The sequence below is a fragment of the Miscanthus floridulus genome, chromosome 8 (genome assembly GCF_019320115.1).
Source record: "Miscanthus floridulus cultivar M001 chromosome 8, ASM1932011v1, whole genome shotgun sequence".
In the NCBI taxonomy this organism is placed as follows: domain Eukaryota; kingdom Viridiplantae; phylum Streptophyta; class Magnoliopsida; order Poales; family Poaceae; genus Miscanthus; species Miscanthus floridulus.
The window spans coordinates 110403690-110417195 of record NC_089587.1 but is presented as its reverse complement, the minus strand read 5'-3'; the positions used below and the strand labels follow the sequence as shown (position 1 = coordinate 110417195).

At 46.1% G+C, this 13506-nt stretch overlaps 1 long non-coding RNA gene and 1 pseudogene across 2 annotated transcripts; both read right to left on the bottom strand.

The window, feature by feature from the left end:
* Window positions 1-7572: 7572 nt before the first annotated feature.
* Window positions 7573-13286, bottom strand: LOC136473255 (uncharacterized). Of its 2 annotated transcripts, XR_010762550.1 has the most exons (4): window positions 12945-13286; window positions 12267-12329; window positions 12088-12184; window positions 7573-7975 (listed from the first exon to the last, which is right to left on the bottom strand). It is a non-coding gene; the product is annotated as an uncharacterized lncRNA (long non-coding RNA). The 2 variants fall into 2 exon arrangements; XR_010762549.1 differs by lacking the exon at window positions 12945-13286 and having other exon boundaries at window positions 12267-12402.
* LOC136475425 (uncharacterized) lies at window positions 8463-10895 on the bottom strand (annotated as a pseudogene).
* Window positions 13287-13506: the final 220 nt, after the last annotated feature.

Genomic DNA, 13506 nt, shown 5'->3' with positions numbered 1-13506 from the left:
CTTTCCCCAAAAACAGAGGATGGAACAGAGTCACCGGCCGACGGCGAAATCTAGCCGTGCGCTCAACGACGGCGGTGGGAAGGCGGACTCATGGCTTGCCCGATGCCGGGCGCACCCGTAGGAGGACGTAGCTCGGCCCGAGCTAGGGCGTAGAGCTCCGGCCATGTGCATCGGCGTGTGAGACCGAGCGGCACCGGGGTGAGGGCGCACCGGTGGCGAAGTGGTGGCCAAGCTCGGCCCAGATGGACTGGTGAGGACAGGAGCTCGAGGCGGCATCAGCAGCGGCCTTGCTGCACCGGAGGTGGCGCACGGTGGCCCGCTCCGCGTGACACGGCTTCAACGGAGGAGGCGTGAGCAAATCAGCTGGCGATGTGCGGCCTTAGTAGGTGCTGCGGGCCAGCGGCACCGGCGGTGGAGCGGTGCGACAACCGCTGTGGTGGCAATGGAGCAGCAGGCCAGCATGGGCTGGGGGTACGCGTGCTCATGAGGGTAAAAGGGAAAAGGCGGCGGCGGCGGTGCTTGCACCCGAGGCCCGTGGCCATGGCTGACGGAAGCGGGCACGACCATGGCGTGCCGTGAGACAGTGGCGGGGAAGAGAGAGGTGGCACGGTGATGGGAGCAGCGTAGGTTGCCTGGAGTAGCTTGGTTCACCGAGGCGTGCAGGGTGGTGATGGGGCTCGGGCGATAGCAGAGGAAAAGGAGGGGGCGCGTGCTCTAGTGCGGGGAAGGGCCAGCACCGACGATGCGAGACACAAGGCGAGGTGCTGTGGGAGGGGCAGCACTGCTGGCACCCGGGCGCATGGGAGGGAGAGCAAGGGGCGCTGGCGACTGCGGTGCGATGGCGCTGGAGGCTTGGTCCAGCGCGGGCGGTGTTGGGAGCTGCATAGCCAGGACTCACGCTCGTGGGAGGCAGGGCGTCAGCGGTGAGTCACTGTGGAGCAGCAACATGCAGAGGAGGCATGGGGCTATGGTGGTGTGGCATGCTAGGCAAGAGCATGAACGCCAAAGTGCCGAGCTTGTGGTAGATGCGGAAAAAAGAGGGGCCTGTTGTTGCCTGAAGGCTCGATGGTGATGCGGTATAGAAAAGGAAGAGGCAAGGGGACAGAGCGAGCAGTGATGGGACAATGGAGCGACTGACGGACAGGAGTTGGGGGCCAGCCGCAGAAATAGACAAGCAAGGGAACAGCAGCACGAGGGTCGGCCAACTTCCACCAATGAGTAGCGCAGAGACAAGGAAGAGGCAGACAAATAGAGGCAGTAGCAGCAAGTTGACCTCGACACAGAGATAGACAGGGATAGGAAAGGACGATCAGAGATAGAGCAAGCAAACAACATGAGGGTTCGGCTAACTCCATCAACACAGGGACAACACGACGCGATGCGAGTAATTTGGGCGACCGATTCAGAGCAGGGAAAACAACACCGTCTTACCGACGAGGCAGGTGGGACGAGTGGCCAGCGGCACTCCCATTTTTATTTCTATTTCGTTTTAAGTTTTTAACTCGATGAACTTCCACCAATAATTATTTCACGCAAAGGTTCATACTTCGCACTAACCCATAGAGACAAAATATTTAAGCGTTATTTAATTACTTTGCTCAATATAGTTTGCTAAAAATGGCATTTTAAACATAAGCTCAATATTTAAATTTTTAAAATTTGAGAAAACTCGTTCTGGAAATTTTTCTTAGGCCTAAATCATGGTGCTAAATGAGCTTGTAACACCAGGGGTGTTACACTTGGCAAACTTTTTGAAGCAAGATGCAACTTTGGATTTGTCATGAAGGAAGAATACCCATGTGTATCTTGAATAATCATCAACAATCACAAGACAATAAAGATTTTCTCCCAAACTCTTGTATGTTGTTGGTCCAAATAAATCCATGTGAAGGAGTTCTAGCACTCTTGTGGTTGACATGAAAGCTTTGGTTGGATGAGTATTTGTAACTTGCTTGCCGGCTTGACATGCACTACAAAGCTTATCCTTCTCAAACTTTATATCCTTCAACCCTCTCACCAAATCATTCTTCATTATCTTCTTGAGTGAGCTCATCCCAACATGAGCAAGTTTTCTATGCCATAGCCACCCAAGTGTTGTTTTGGTGAATAGGCAAGTCTTCAAATTTGCATCTTCAGAGGTGAAATCCACTAGATATAGGTTGTTGTATCTAAATCCTTTGAATATCACTTGATCATCATCCTTCTTAGATACAACAACTTCCTTCTCGGTGAACAAGCATTGGAAGCCAAGATCACACAATTGTCCAATAGATAGCAAGTTGAAGCTCAATGAAGCAACATATAGCACATTTGAGATAGAATGATCATTTGATATTGCCACTTTGCCCAATCCTTTAACCTTGCCCTTTGAATTATCTCCAAATGTGATTCTTTCTTGTTCATCTACTTCTTCATCTAATGAGGTGAACATACGAGGATCACCGGTCATATGTTGTGTGCAACCACTATTAATAACCCAATGACTTCCACCGGTCTTGTAGTTCACCTACACATAAGAGATCAAGTTTTAGGAACTCAAACTTGTTGAGGGCCCTTCACCTTCTCAACAAGTGACTTTGCAACCTAAATTTTCTTAGGCCTATTCTTGTTGGGAGGTCCTAAGAACATGACTTTCATTTTCCCACTAGAATCCTTTCTAAGCATGTAGTGAGCATTGGAGGCAAAAGGTCTAGCATGCTTGGACAAGGGTTGTGGTGGTGGAGTTTGGCACTCATGGGCAAAGTGACCTTCTTGTCCACACTCAAAACATCTCTTTGGCTTTGGCTTGGACTTGTGTTGTTGTTGGGCTTGAACCTTCTTATCTTGGTTTGCCAAATACCCAATGCCACTTCTATCCATCTTCATGATGGTGTTCATAAGTAGCTCACTTTGTAGATACTTGCCTCTTGTGAACTTGCTCAAACCAATCTTGAGATGCTCTTTCTCCAATTTGAGTTTCTTGTTTTCTTCCTTGAGAGCATCATTGTTTTTCTCTTCCTTGAGCTTCTTGTTCTCTTCTTTGAGCTTCTCATTCTCAATGATCAAGTCACCATCATGATCAAGAGTTTCTTGCACAATAGTGTTGTGGCTTTTGATCTCTTCAAGATCTTTCTTGAGCTTTTCATTGTCATTCTTGAGCTTGACAAACTCATCATAATCATCGGCCTCAACCACTTGCTTGCCCTTGCTACTAGAACTTTGCTCAATGCTCCCAATGATCAAATCATCACATGATGTAGCTATATCAATCTTAACAACATCGTTAGTAGCATCATGTGGCTCATTGGATAAGAATTCTTGAGCAATAACAAGATTATCATGATTGATCTTTAGAGTTGTATATTCTTCTTTTAGCTTGTTATGGCTAGTGATGAGCTCATTGTGTATCCTCTCAAGGTTATCATGTTTATCTCTAAGCTCTCTCTTAGAAGATTTGAGCTCCTTGAGTTTGGATGATATAACATCATTTGCTTCTCTAAGCTCAATACTAGCCTTTTCCGCCAAATCACATTTTGCCAAAAGTGAATCATTCTTAGCTTCTAGCTTTTCATTCTTAGCTCTAGTCTTTATAATGATCTTAGTGTATTGTTTTAGCAATCTAGCAAGATCATCATAAGAAGGTGATTCATATTAATCATCATCACTATCGCTATCATCATTACTAGCATGTTCATCACCACTACTATCATCATCATTTGATACCTTGCGATCATCCTTGGCCATAAGGCATAGGTGTGTAGAGGATGATGGCAGTGGTGGCGGTGAAGATGATAAAGAGTCGATTACAATGGCGGCCACCTTCTCATTGTCACTATCATCATCGGATGAGCCACTAGATGAATCAATGTCCGTGAGACAATCACCGACGATGTATGCCTTTCCACTCTTCTTCTTGTGGAAGTCCTTCTTCTTGCCATCTCTCCTCTTGTATGGCTTGTTTTTCTTCTTCTCATCTTCTTCATTACTTGAGTCATCTTTCTTGCCCTTATACTTGTTTTTGAACTTGTCTTTCTTGGGCTTGGTGCATTGGTGTGCTAGATGACCAAGTTCTCCACAATTGTAGCAATCCATCTCAGAGATTAGTTTTCTTCTAGAGCTAGTGAAGAACTTCTTCTTCTTGCCATCGAACTTGATGCCACTCTTGTTGAGCTTCTTTAGCATCTTGGTGGTTTTTCTCACCATGAGGGCAAGACTTGCATCATCAACTTCATCATCACTTGAGCTCTCATACTCAAGTCTTGCTTTGCCCTTCTCTTGGCTAGCTTTGAATGCTAAGTCCTTGTCTTTCTTCTTGGTAGAGGATGAGCCATCTTATGGTGTGATGTGCATATACATCTCATGAGCATTGATCTTTCTCAAGATTTGTGTCGGTGTAGTGGTGGAAAGATCACCTTGATGAAGCACGGTCACAATATACCCATATTTATCAATGGGGAGGACACTCAAGATCTTTCTTACAACATTAGATGGTTGCATTTGAGTGAGTCCAAGCCCATTGACTTCCTCTACAAGAACATTCAAGCATGAATACATTTCATTAGCACATTCTTTAGGTAGCATCTCAAAAGAGTTGGGCTTTTTCATGACAAGACGATAGCGTTCCTCACGCTCACTCTTTGTTCCCTCATGGAGCGCACAAACGTTCGACCATAGTGCATGGGCGTCTTTGTGGTTCCTCACTCGGTTAAACACATCTTTGCAAAGGCCTCTAAAGATGGTGTTTCGAGCCTTTGCATTCCATTTCTCGTAATTCACCTCATCGCCTTGTAGGTGTGTAGCATCCCGAGGTTTTGGGAAGCCATGTGAGGCGGCTCTAAGTATTCCAACATCTAGAGTTTCTAAATATGCCTCTATGCGAATTTTCCAATATGGAAAATCATCCCCATCAAAGATAGAAGGAGGTCCATCCCCGTGAGACATCTTTCTCTAGGCGGTTAAGCCTAAATACGTGAGCATGAGGCTCTGATACCAATTGAAAGGATCAAGATGCCCAAGAGGGGGGAGGGGTGAATTGGGCTAATTCTAAATTTCTTTGCAATAATTAAATCCTATTGTTAGCCCAATTAACCCCTTGTGCCAAGAAAGTGTTTGTAATGTTCTATCGCACAAAAAGTCTTGCAACCTAAGTTCCAATCCTACTCTAGCATGGCAATTCTATGAATGTAAAGACAAGTATTGAATTGCTCAAAGTAAATACTCAAAGTAAAGAGAGAAGGAGGAACGCGGCGATGTTTTGCCGAGGTATCGGAGAGTCGCCACTCCCCACTAGTCCTCGTTGGAGCACCCGCACAAGGGTGTAGCTCCCCCTTGATCCGCGTAAGGATTAAGTGCTCTCTATGGATTGATTCTTCGACACTCCATCACGGTGAATCACCCACAACCGCTCAGAACTTGAGTTGGGTCATCCACAAGCTCCTCCGGATGATCACCAAGCTCCCAATCACCACCAAGACGTCTAGATGATGGCGATCACCAAGAGTAACAAGCACAAACTCTCACTTGACCACAACAAGCCTAATGAGAAGGGTGGATGCACACTTTGCTACTCTTGATCTCACTAATGACGGCTCTCTTTGGGATTCTCAAATCTCAATCACCTCACTAGGACCTTGCTCTTCTTGGCACTCTCAAAGGTGTTTCTTAGCTGTTGAAATGAGCAAAAGTACCCCCACACACAAATGGAGGAAGTATTTATAACATGGGCTAAAAAACGAACCGTTATGTGCCTCGGCGGGGTGACCGGACACTCCAATCATGTTGATCGGATGCGCCGGTCACTTCACCCTGAACTCCAGTGTTTAAAGTGTGACCGGACGCGTCCGGTCGTGATTTTCTCTCTCTGGAACCTTACTGGAGTCGATCGGACGCTAGCCCTCAGCGTTCGGTCACTTGACCTCTCAGCGTCCGATCACTTCTAGACGACTTCACCTTGATCAAATGAACTGATCGGACTCTGCGCCAGCGTCCGGTCACACCGAAGCCAGCGTCCGGTCAGTATTTGACCCTCCATTCACTTCCAACTTTCGAATGTACATGAATGAAGTTTGCTCCAATGGATCTAAGGGCTTTTTAGGAGCTACCTAGTGCTAGGTTAGCAAGTGTGCACCACACCTAACCCACTAGACTCACCTTGGTCAAGCTACCCGTCCATACCCCCCTTAATAGTACAGCCAAAGGAAAAACAAAGTCCTAAACTACTCTAAGTGTCTCTTCAACTCCAATTAACACTTAGAACTAGTCCATCCTTAACCTTGTCGTGCATCCTTTGAAAATCGAAACAATTTCCATTGTAGGGGCATGGCCACCTTGATTACCTAATCGATCTCCATTACTGTGACCTAACTTAATTGCCTCTGCAAAACACACGTTAGTCATAGTAATCACGTATTGTCATTAATCACTGAAACCCAACTAGGGGCCTAGATGCTTTCACAGCCGTCTTCTTATTTATAGAGCTATTACACAACCCCTACCATACCCTTAGATATTTTGGTTGAACCACTTAACCCTAGGACAAGATGGTCCAACTTGTGATCCAAGCATCCAATGGCCACGGGCTCCTCATGACTTTACTTCGCCTCGATGCAAGCTTCGTGATGACGCCACGTGCCTCCTTCCATTTTCATTGGAACTCCAACTGGGTTTTGAGGCCTAGACCCGAAAACCATCAGCTGGTGGTTTTGAGGCCCAAACTACCAAACCTCCTGGAGAAGCGTATCTGCTATGCCTCCTCCATGATCTTGACAGGGTTCATCGTCATCCTTGACCACTCGATCCCCGAGTCCTCTTGCACCTCTGCTTGACTTGGTCAACATGATCAACCTCCTCCTGATATGATCTTGCTTGTTGATGTCCCCAAGTGTTAGCCATCAAGGTTAGTCTTCCAGCCATCTTGGTCCTTGGTCCAAGCGTCACGTCTATTCTTCACCGCTCCTAGTCCATCGACATGGCCCGTCTCTACTTGACCTTCACCTTGCCCATCGACGCACCACACACCTGCACACTAACACAACCAAGAGACATGTTGCACCCACACCCACACAATGATGGTTAGTGTCCAGACTCAACCAAAACCGATCATATCCTGATAATCACTCATCACAACTCGGCATACAAGGGCATATATCAACCTCGTGTGGTCCTTTTTTTAAAACATTTTTTTTACAAATAGACTCTTAGCCAAACTTTTTCTAAAAATAGACCAAAACTCGGCGTATTAGAAAGCCACGCCGAAGTATGAGGCTTGACCTCATGTTAGACGTCGCCGAACCCTGCCACATCAGCGGAAACACCGATCGCCTTTGCCACGCAGGATCCACGTGGTGCTCAGTCCCATAGACCTCAGCGTGGAGCCAGTTCACGCCGTGTTTCATACCTTGGCGTGGTTCAACCCAATGCTGAGGTCTGGGCACTAAGCCGCACCGGCCTGGGCACTTAGCACTGTCTACCGATGCTCGACCTTAGCGTTATTTTGTATCACGCCGACATCTGAGGCTCGGCGTCCCATTAATTAGCGCCGAGTATTTTTGCAGGGCATCCACATAGCAGTCAACACAGACAACACATTTTTGACAGACCAAGCATACGTCCATACTGCAGCCTACTCAAGAGCAACATAAAACGTCCAGCCTACGAGGAAGACCATACATCAGCCTCGATAGCAAATAGTACACCATTTAAAGTCCACTAGACCATCACATCATTAAGTGTCGTCCACTACATCAAGTCCACAAGACCAGATACACGGCATAGTTACATCCTAGATAGCTGAGAAGTATTTATCTCATCACAGTCGGCATCATCTTCTTGTTCGTCTTCCTCTCCTTGGTCCTCCTGTTCGAGGCCTTCTCCTCCTTGTTCGTCATCCTCTTCCTGGTCTTCTTGGGTGGTGAAGGTTTGAGCTCTAGAGGTTGATGACGCTATTTGATTTCACTGTACTCAGTAGATTTGATGTGCCATTTGATTTCAATTCTCTCTGAAGTACAGAATGCAGCATCCTATGAGTGCAACCATACTAATAATACTCTGTTTCCTCAAATATAGGAAGACAAAAATAGGCAGTAGACAGGCAACTGTTGATTTAAGTAAAAAGGGAGAGACCTGATTCATACCGCTCACTTTTCTAATACAGGATGTCCTACGGTGCATGATCATGCCAACAACCACCAAGCTAGTGACAGATGCATGGTTAAACAAGCTAATCACTGACAACACTAACACAAGGCTTACTTCACATGTGCTGATTTACAACAGAAGCACTAACCTATGATGCACGGATATGTGGATACGGATACCGGTACGCGATACGGCGATACTCCGATACGCCATTTTTCCAAAATACAGATACGGGGATACAACAATATATATAAAAAATAAAAAATAAATCCACCGAAATTAGAAATTAGCGCACAGACCACAAATATTACATAACATAATATTGTTCAGGGCATAACGTTCATGCCATCAAGCCATTATTCAAACTTAGGTTCAACATACACACATAACTACATGATGAAATGATAAAACGATAATTGATAAAGTGATGATGCATGAACGGCAGCTGGCCATGACAAATTGGCAATCATCAAGAAGTCTTTCAGTCACTTGATCCAACATCTTCAGTCAAACCCAGTGCCCCAAGATCTTCAAGAACTCTTTCAAGGTCTGGCTCATCAAGTGACAGATCAGCATGCTCAAGGAAATCAGCACCGCCCTCAAAATCAGCTTCAAAAGTATCAGCTCCAATATCCCACATTGCTGATGGACAATGGTTGTATTCCTCATTTTTTCTAGAAAGAAGACGCAAGTTCTGGTGTGTGAAAACTAGATCCTCAGCACGTGCAGGATTGAGCCTACAAAGTCAATTGCAAGTTTGCAATTAGGAATCGAACTACAGGTGTCAAACAATTGAGATTTTAAAAAAACAGCAATAAAAGGTCGAACTAGAACCTATTTCTCAAGGAACTATGAATCAGCCCATAGGTACTCCAATTTCTCTCAGCACAAGAAGATGATGTTGGCTGACCAAGTAATCTAAATGCCAACTTCTTCAGTTCTGGAGCAGAATGACCATGAATTCCCCACCATTGCTTTGGATCCATATAAGTTCTATCCTTAAGTGAATCAAATGAATTGAATCCAGGTCCAAACAAAGAGAAATTAGCATATTGTTACTTGACCCTTTTTAATTCCTCACCAGAAAAATTCCTCCTGAAACAAGCATTTCTCATTTCTGAAATCTCCTCATCATTGTGGGGGGCTTGTCGGTTTGGAACCTCATTGATCCATTCCTCAGTATAGTACTTGGGATTTAGTGAGTGTGCCAAGCAGTGCAAGGGGGTATTGCTTTTTGTCCAACGGCTCACCAAGATGTCTTGCACAGCTGAGTAAAAGGTGGATTCTTCATGTGGCTCTTTCCCTTCATAACGATATATCACATTCTTCACCTTCTCTATCATTGTGTCCCACATTTCATATATCAAGTGGAGGCATGACTTGTCGGTATCAGTTGCCCACACCATAGAATAGATAGGATCAGTGAAACTGAGAAAATAGCGCACCTTATCCCACCACACATCATTCACAATCTTGTCCTTCACAAATTGGGCTGGACCAAGATTATCCTCCCTGTAGGCAGTCCACTTTTCACTCACTACCATCACTGAAAGAGCATCTTTTATAGCCACAAACCTCTTCATCATCACAACAGCAGAGGCAAATCTTGTCTCGGCAATGGCAAGGAACTTAAGCTTGCAATACTCATTGAACATGGATAGCCTCATGGAGTGATTCATGATGAAATTCTTTATACTGCTAGCATCTCCAATGATTTCACTGATCCATTGGAATTCATTATAAAGCTCATCCTCAATGTCCCTAGGAGCACATATGTTCTTCAAGCCAAGGTTCAGAGTATGCACGACACATGGGGTCCATAAAATCTAAGGGTGCTTCTGCTCAACAATGATACCAGCAGCTCTGCAATTGGCAGCATTATCAGTGATCACTTGCACAACATTTTGTGCCCCAACTTCATCAATTACAGCTAGCATCTTCTCTGAAATATATTCCTTGGTCTTGGATATTCCTTCAGTGTTGAATGCTTTAAGAAACATTGGACCATCTTCCGTCACAGCCAAGAAATTCAAGAGTGGGCGCCTTTGAGCATCTGACCATCCATCTGATACAATACTCACACCTTTAGAATCCCATGTTGCCTTGATGGGCTGCAACAATCTCTCAACATTTGTCTTCTCTTGCACAAGAAGAGTTGTCCTCAGCTTGTTGTAGCTTGGAGGGACATATCCTCCAATTGGATGATTGGTAGCAAACATGAAAGCCCTCCTGAAATATGGGTTACATGCAAGATTAAAAGGCAGGCCTGCTGTGTAGAACATCCTAGCTATCAGTTCATCAAGCTGGCTACGGACTTCTAGATTGAAGGTGCACTCAATAGCTGAAACACCCCTCCTCTTCATCATCTTCTCATTGCCCTCAGTTGGAAGTGGAATATCTCTAGGAAGGTTCCTGCCGACAGCGGCATTTGCAGCAGAAATTTCAGCTTGCAGTTGTTCAAGAATATATACAGTCACCACTCGACAAAATGTAACCCCAAAACCAGAAATCTTTAACAGATGTGCTTTAACTCTAGAGTAACTTCCTTGGAAACCCTTGTTACAAAGTCTAGATCTCATCTTTGCGTTGCCCCCTTGATCCTTTCCGGTTTTCTCAAGAATCTGAACATACCTCCACAGGGGCTTCTTGTCATCATCGTCTGCAGGAATCACACGAGCAGAAGCCAAGATTCGATTTGCAATAGCAGGATTGTTGGCAACAGGAAATTCTTCACTTTCACCACTATGAGAGGATGCAGAAGAATTTGTACTAGTCACCATTTGATCTGACACGAGGGGAAATAAACACACAGCAGATGAATCAGCACATGGGGAGATTGATTTGAGAAGGGAAGGACCAGACATGGAGGAAGCAGAGGAATGTCGGACTCACCACGGAAGGGGAAGGAGCAGGAGGAGGCACGGGCGGGTGGCCTGGCGGCGGTGACGGCAAGGGAGTGACGAGCGGCGCTGCTTCGGGTGGTGGGTGGTCGGGCGGCGGTGAGCAGCAGGCTGCCGTGCGTGAGGCACCTGTGGCTGCGCGAATGGCCTGGCGGCGGTGACGACAAGGGAGTGACGAGCGGCGCTGCTCCAGGCGGCGGGTGGCCAGGCGGCGGTGACTAGCAGGCTGCCGTGCGTGAGGCAGTTGCGGCTGCGCGAATGGCCTAGCGACGGTGACGGCAAGGGAGTGACGAGTGGCGCTGCTCCGGGCGGCGGGTGGCCAGGCGGTGGTGAGCAGCAGGCTGCCGTGCGTGAGGCAGCTGCGGCTGCGCGAATGGGGATGAGAGGGGGCACAACTGAACAGAGAGCTTTAATACGAAGCGATTGAGTGGTGTTAGGGTTTGAAGGTATCGCACAGGTGTCCCACATGTGTCCCATGAGTATCCGGTTTGTTTTTATTATTTGAAATTGCTAAATTGTCCGATATGTCCGGGATACGTATCCGGACGTATCCGCGGAGTATCCGTATCCGATACGGTATCCAACACTGGTACGCAAGTTTTGCGAAGTATCCGCGTATCGTAGGCACTAACACACATTGAATAGCAAAACCTGCGAGCGAAAAATGCTTACCTTCTAAAATCAATTTCTGAATAAACAATATGGCAGTTCGAAAGCTCTATGTTTTAAGAAATTGCAGCAAATGGCAGGGCCATGTCTAGGACTCTAGAGTGGGGGCTGATCTGCATTCTGCACTCTGAAGCACAGTAGCAGGCCTATGTGCATCTTTAGGAACAAAAATATCCCTTCTCAAAGAAAAAAGGAACAAAAATTCCACAATTTAAACATGAAAAGATCAGACAAACATTAAAACAACGGCTATTAGTATGAGTGTTATTTTACATCTACGGGCAACAAATCGCGAATGAATCATTGATGTCCAATGGAATGCATAAATAACCAGCACAATAGTCATAAGTTAAGCTTGCTGAGTTAAAGGAATCGGGAAGACAAACCCAACCATTTCCCTTACTTATCTGAATAATCCAACCAGTTGGCGCTGCTTTCATTTCACCAATGGCGGATAAATATCAAGCCACTGCTATTTTCTTCCAATTGAATTGTCATGCCTGTTTGTTCACAGAGGTGGAAACTTCAGCACAAGCAGATTATGGAAATTCAGCAGAGGTTGAAAGATAGGTAGTAACCTACGTTAGGTGGAAAGGTTTGCAATGATATGATTCCTGGAATGAACCACTAAAATTCCCTGTAACGCTGAAGAAGATCAAAATAGTGAACAAATGAGTGCCATCAGGAACTGTAAATTGAGGCGCACAAACTGCAGCATAGACTTGAGTGCTAAGCAAACCCCTAGTCGGAAGCACGAACTTGTGAACAAAACTATAAATTAGTAACTGCCAATGGTGTAGGCAGGAGGCATACAAATCAGAACTGAGAGATAAAAACATAGGATAGGCTGCAGCCTATATATTTTTTTTTCTGAACTGCAGAGTCACAATCATTTGTGTTGAACTGTCCAGGGTCAGTAAAGAAGTAATGACAGATAATCCTAGCACCTCAAATACATGGAATTTGGAAAACCATAAGCATATGATGAAACAGTATCTAGTTTCAAGCAAATTCACTGCCCACATGTAGCAATTTATACAGCACCTTTATGTTAGTAACTTCTGAAATTTAGCCTCTGTTAGTGGCTTTTGTTTTTCTGCTGGTAGCTAGGTCTTATCTAGAAAATGAAACCCATGATGAAAACACACTACTTATAAGAAAATCGAATCTGTATTTCAGTCTAAAGTTACTTAGAATTTTAGTCTGAGTGGTAGCTCCACATTTCATCGAACACCCTAGCTGCATGAATGGAGTGAGCACCTAACTTTCTCAAAGCAGCAACCAGGACTAGCGAGGATGCTTCTCGTGGTGGAGTAGGGATTGGTGAAGCCGTTGCCGCATCCCGTGGTGGTGGTGGTAGGAGAGTTGGCGCTGCGGCGAGCTCGGCGAGGAGGTAGGGGGCGCTGAGGTGCGAAAGGTGGCCCTCAGTCCGGAGGAACTCCACGGTGGTGCGGACGCCAAGGTCGGCGTGGTTGAGGTCGACGGAGGCGACGACGGTGAGGTCGGGGTCCTGCGGCGAGGGCATGCGTCGGGGCCCGACCACGAGCCCATCATGTTGTACGGGTCGGAGAGGATAGCGCGCCTCCACGCCTGTATCCACCGTGGGAGAATTTTTTTTTAATTTTAACACTTTTTGATAACTAATTTTAAATCTAACACTGCAAGTTTTTTTTTCAAAACTAACACTTTTGGCCGCGCCTATTGCCCTGGCGCGGCCAAATGCCTGTGCCGCGCCATGCATGGTGGCGCGGCAGAGGTCTGACGTGGCGACGACCGGTTTCGGTGACCATTGACGTGGCAGCTCTTGCCACGCCACCGACCT